The sequence below is a fragment of the Dipodomys merriami genome, unplaced genomic scaffold, assembly GCF_024711535.1.
Source record: "Dipodomys merriami isolate MVZ:Mamm:240054 unplaced genomic scaffold, mDipMer1.0.p SCAF_42, whole genome shotgun sequence".
Classification (NCBI taxonomy): Eukaryota; Metazoa; Chordata; class Mammalia; order Rodentia; family Heteromyidae; genus Dipodomys; species Dipodomys merriami.
The window spans coordinates 3,018,629-3,024,699 of NW_027205826.1; the positions used below are offsets into that span (position 1 = coordinate 3,018,629).

Here is a 6,071-nt window from a genome sequence, read left to right on the forward strand (position 1 = left end):
CAAGAGGGAAACACCTGCTCAAAATCATCAAACTTGGGGAATTAACAGGAAGTAACCAGCCAGGTAGAGCAGTTCACACTCAGAATCCCAGAACTCAGGAAGCTAAGGCGGGAGGACCGTAATTGGAGGTCACCTTGGGCTACATGGTGAGACTGTTTCAAACAAGCAAGCAAAAAAAAAACCCCACTTCAAACATGATAGTAAATAATAAGCCAAGCATGCTGGTGTGTTCTTGTAATCCCAACACTCAAAAGGCTGAAGCCAGATCTTATATTTGAGGCCAGCCTTGTCTTCAATAAACAATCCAAACCAAAATAACCACAAAAAATACCAGGTAACTGGCAATTAATAGCATAGCTACCATGACAACAGTAACAAGAACCCTTACCTCGGTCTGTTTAGTCCCTTGAGATTTTGCATGATTGCATATGAATGAATGAATGAATGAATGAATGAATGGTCTTTTACTTGGTTTTTTAGTGTCAACTTTGAGGCTTCTTCCAGGAAGGCTTCCTAGACTTTGTGTGTGTGTATGTGTGTGTGTGTGTGTGTGTGTGTGTGTGTGTGTGTGTGTGTGTGTGTGTGTTATGGGGCTTGAACTCTGGCCTGGGCACTGTCCCTCAGTTCTTCAGCTCAAGGTGAGTGCTCTACCACTTGAGCCACAGCACCACTTCAGTTTTCAGTTTTCTGGTGGTTCATTGGAGATAAGAGTCTTACAGGGACTTTCCTGCCTGGGTTGGTTTTGAACCGCCATCCTCAGACCTCAGCCTCCTGAATAGCTAGGATTACAGGCATGAGCCACCAGCACCTGGCCTTCCTAGACTTCTAAGTTGAGGCATCCGTCCTCTGCGTGTTGTTTCTCTCCCATCACACTCCCATAACTTCTACAGAAGTTCTCTGCCACATCCCATGACCCCAGATAACAACAGTGGGGTGGAACTTAGAAGTTGGGATGATTACCTGAAAGCTCCAGATAGGGCTCCCTGTCCCTCTGCCCTTTTCCCCAACTCTTAGCCTCTAGCTCTGACCCCTGTACTGACCTTGGCACAGCCAGTGCTGGACCCCGGGCACTGGCTGGGCTGTGATGCTGCTGCACTGCTGGGTCCCTTGGCGCCCTCTTATGTGCAAGCCCCGCCCCCTCCTGCACCTGCTCCCAGGCCAGCTTCTCCATTCTTCCTCCTGAGACTTGATGCCAGCCTCCTTCTTCCTCTCCCTGGTTACCCTGGCAACATCCAAGGCCTCACACCCCTGGCTTCTCTGCCTAAATATCCAGACTCGCCACCCCATGAGCAGCCACGTTCCACATCTGCACCAGGAAGGGACCAGAGCTCTCGAATCCAGCTCCAGGAAAGTCAGCAAGGCCGCCTCAGAGATGACATACAAACCAAAAGTCTGGGGCTGAGGCTTGGTGCTTCAGTGCTTGCCTACCATAGGGGAGGCCCTGGGCTTATTCCCTTTGACCCGGAACAGAATGAAACTCAAGAAAACCAATCCAGGACTTACAAATGAAGATGAACCCATGGAGGAACAGCAGAGCCCTCCAAACCTGGGGCCAGCCCTCCATCATTCTCCCCTGCTTGCTGTCCTTGGCTCCCCTGGCTGGGCAGGGTCTTTGTCTCTCCAAGTCTCCCTGCTCGCTGCACTGTCTTGACTCTGTCCCCCGGAGGGTGCCTCGCACCCAGGTGTTTTTGGAGTCTGTGTACGTGATCATCATCTCCCCTCCCATCCAGTTGGCGCATCCTGCAGGTCTCAGACATGAAAAGCTCCTGTACCTCAATTTGGAGTTCAGTGTAGACACCACATGACTGAAATTGGGTCTGTCCTCACCCTCTCAGCTGTTCCAAGGCAGGGATTGGGTGTAGCTTGCCCCTCCCAGCCTCCTCTCGGGCTGAGCCTGTGCCACCTAGGGGCAGGTGTAGACCTCTAGCACAAAAGGATTAGAAATCTAATCAGGATTGTCTCCAGCCCTGTGGTTTGGTGTGTGAGACTCACGGACCTGTCCTCCGCCAGGCAGGAAGTTGGTAGCTCTGTAGACACTGCAGCTTCCAGGAATACTGGCAAGAAATCAGAAGTCGTTTTACCTGTGCCCATAGGCTTCTGCTGCTTTTTTTAATTTGTTTTGGCCAAGGGGAGCAGCCAAACGAATGTGATTTGACATCTTCATTTAGTGGTATTTGCATTTCCCTCCTACTAACAGAGGTGTGCCGGGCATTCGGACAGTGACTTCTGAGAATCGCAGGATACTTGCGGTTCCTGGTCCCTTCCCTCACCCAGCCACTAAATCCCCGTGACCCCCTACAAATAGGTGAAGTGACCCTCAGGAGCTGGGGGAGGAGCAAGAAAGGAAAACAAAAGCTTATTAGTGCTGGCACTACACAGGAGGCTGAGATGGGAGGATCTTGGTTCAAGGCCAGCCCCAGAAGACATAGCCAAGAGATTTTTATATTTCCAAGTTAAGTGAGAGCTCAGGGCCTTGTGTTCAAACCCCAGTATCTCTCTCTCTCTCTCTCTCTCTCTCTCTCTCTCACACACACACACACACACACATACACACTACTACACTGCCAAGGGAAGCAGCAGGCACAGGAGCAACAAGGGAATAACACTACTGAGCCAATAAGGGTTAGACACAGGCTTTGATGGAATGACTTGGAATTTTGCTGATTGGTTGATCCCCCCCCCCCCCCCCCCCCCGCCACCGGTCTGGTGACTAGCTGATTGATTGGTTGTTCTTCAGAACATGATTGAAATCTAGACATTTCACACACTTGACCCTCACTTCTTCAATCCACCTGATACTTTGTAGATTAAACTGCTTGCTTGGGACCCAAAATTCAAGGGAGGCCCAAAAATTCTACAATCAAGGTACGTTTTTTAGAAAATTGGATCATCAAAGTATGGCTGGCAGGGGTGGTAGTGGTAGTTTATTTTTATTTTTATTTTTTTCTGTTGTGGGGCCTGAATTCTGGGCCTGGGCACTGTCCCTGAGCTCTTCAGCTCAAGGTTAGCACTCTACCACTTGAGCCACAGCACTTCAGTTTTCTGCTGGCTAATTGGAGACATCCTGTCCCAGCCGTTCATGTGCAAGTGCTCACCCAGGTGGGATATTAGCCTCTTCCTCCAACAATGGGACGGACTATTTTTGGGCAGCAAGTATGTCAGCTTCCTGGTCTCTTTTGTTATGCTCAGCACATTGCAAGATCGATGGGAAGCATAGCTTGTTCACAGTCTTAACTCCAAGACTGTGTTCAGGAGTCCTTGGAACTGTGGTCCATAGCCAAGTTTCACAGCACTCTCAGGACCTGGACAAACCTGAGGATTCAGGAATTGGAAGGTTCCATAGAGAAGGCTCATGTTCCTTTGACCGAGTTCTCAAAGAGACAACTCCAGAGATGACCGCTCATTCTGCTGCTACCCTCATTACACATCCCTTCCACGTGATCACTCTGAGATCTATGATACAGTTCACTGGCAGAGAATCGAAGTACTGTGGACTCTGTGACTCCATCTTAACCATCTATCGGGAAGAGGGGATCCTGGGATTTTTTGTGGGTCTCATTCTTCGCCTCCTAGGTGACATCATTTCTCTGTGGCTCTGTAACTCCCTGGCCTACCTCGTCAACACCTATGCACTCGACAGTGGGGTTTCTACCATGAATGAAAAGTTATTCCCAAGCTGTCACAGGATTCTTTGCCGGTGTGTTGACCTATCCCTTTGTGCTTGTAGCTAAATTTGTGGCTGTCAACAACTTCGGGCTTGCTGATGGATTCCTGCCTTACTCCCCCCTATATACTTCTTGGATAGATTGCTGGTACATGCTGCAAAAAGAGGGAAATACGAGCCAAGGAAATAGCTTGTTTTTCCCGAAGGTCCCCTGTGGGAAGACTTATTGTTATGACCTGAGGATGTTAATTTGAAGATGTGGGGCAGAGACAGTGACATTTCTATAGTCCCAGATGCACAGAATTATGGGAGAGAATGTTGATTTCTATACAGTGTGGCACGCTTTTTTTTAATAATCATTTAATCTTGGGAAAATGGAAAAAAAAATTCTGCCAGGTGCTGGTGGCTCACAACTGTAATCCTGGCTATTCAGGAGGCTGAGATCTGAGGATCGTGGTTCAAAGCCAGCCCAGGCAGGAATGTCTGTGAGACTCTTATCTCCAATTAGTCAGCAGCAAAAAACTGAAGTGGTGCTATGGCTCAAGTGGTAGAGAGCTAAGCTTGAGCTGAATTGTTCAGCAGGGACAGCCCTCAGGCCCAGAATTCTAGCCCCAAGACCTCAAAAAAAATTTTTTTCCTTGGTGCCAGGGCTTATATTTGTGTAAGAATGAGGCAGGGGTTGGTTTTGGTGGGACTGAGAGCTTGAATTCAGCACCTTGCTCTTGTTGGCATAGAACCGGCTTTTATTTGTTTTAATTACTTTTCCAAAGAAGGTCTTGCATTTATACCTAGACCCACTCGGTCTATGATTCTTTTTCTTATTCCTCCTAAGTAGCCAGGACCACAGAGGCACACTACCATGCCCAGCTTGTTGGTTGAGATTGGAGGGGGGGGGGTCTCAGTTGGCCTCAAACTTGGATCCTCCTGGCCTGAGCTCTTGTGTAGCTAGGACGACAGGCATGAGGCATCATGTGCAGCTCAGATCTGCTCTGTTTTTTTTTTTTTTTTTTGCTGGTCATGGGGCTTGAACTCTGGGCCTGGGCGTTGTCCCTCAGCTCTTCAGCTCAAGGCGAGTGCTCTACCACTTGAGCCACAGTGCCACTTCCGGCTTTTTCTGCTTATGTGGTGCTGAAGAATTGAACCCAGGGCCTCATGCATGCGAAGCAAGGACTCTACCACCGAGCCACATTCCCAGCCCCTAGATCTGCTCTTTTTGATGTTGATACTCCATCCATGTATTAATGTTAAGAAACGCTGTATGATCCAGCGCCGGTGGCTCACGCCTATAATCCTAGCTACTCAGGAGGCTGAGATCTGAGGATCACAGTTCAAAGCCAGCCCGGGCAGGAAAGTCCGTGAAACTCTTATCTCCAATAAACCACCAGAAAACCAGAAGTGGCACTGTAGCTCAAGTGGTAGAGCACTAGCCTTGAACTGAAGAGCCGAGGGACAGCGCCCAGGTCCAGAGTTCAAGCCCCACGACTGACAAAAAGAAAAAGAAAAAGAAACCCTGTAGGAAAATACTATTTATATTGATTTCAAAGTTAATATTGCTCTTTGCTCCACCCCTCAATCCCTCTCATTTTCCCACCTGTAGACCCTAGGATACCTGGGTATCTAGAAGGTTCAGCAAATATGCCCCACAGGAAATAGGTGGTGGTGCTAGGCATCTCTCCCCTCCCGCAACTGCCAGAGCTCTCAGCCTTGAAAGATCTCAGGCTTCAGGGAGGTGGAAATGGACACAGAGCAGCAGGGACAGGGGAACCCTTGGCCCCCACCTGGGGCCCAGTTCTCCTGAGCCGGTGGGTGACCCCTGCTGGCTGCCTTCCTCCCAAGCCAGCATAAACTCACCTGTGTACTTCTCCTAGGAAAATCCTAGGATCTAGAGGATCTCAGTTCAAGGCCAGCTTAGGCAAAAAAAGGGAGATCATATGTTAAGCAATAAACTTGCATCTCAATGATAGGGGACGTATAAAGAGGAGCAACGTGGCCCAGGCTGGCCTGGACATAAATTCAAGGCCTATTTAAAAAATACTTAAAGGGCCAGGCGCTGGTGGCTCACTCCTGTAATCCTAGCTACTTAGGAGGCTGAGATCTGAGGATCACCGTTCAAAGCCAGCCGGGGCAGAAAAGTCTGTGAGACTCTTATTTCCAAATAACCACTAGAAAACCGGAAGTGGTGCTGTGGCTCAAGTGATAGAGTGTTTGCCTTGAGCTGAGGAGCTGAGGGACAGTGCCCAGGCCCAGAACTCAAGCCCCACAACTGACAACTAAAACAAAAACAAAAAAAACCAAAAAGGGCCTGGGCATGCATGAGGCCCTGGGTTTGATTCCTCAGCACCACATAAGCAGAAAAAGCTGTGGCTCAAGTGGTAGAGCACTAGCCTTGAGCTGAAGAGCTGAGGGA

The 6,071-nt window shown here is 49.1% G+C and overlaps 1 pseudogene across 1 annotated transcript; it reads left to right on the top strand.

Annotated features, from left to right (window-relative positions):
* Positions 1 to 3,087: 3,087 nt before the first annotated feature.
* On the top strand, positions 3,088 to 3,999 carry LOC138807486 (mitochondrial carrier homolog 2-like; annotated as a pseudogene). Its single transcript, XR_011366168.1, has one exon. The product of XR_011366168.1 is annotated as a mitochondrial carrier homolog 2-like (transcript).
* Positions 4,000 to 6,071: the final 2,072 nt, after the last annotated feature.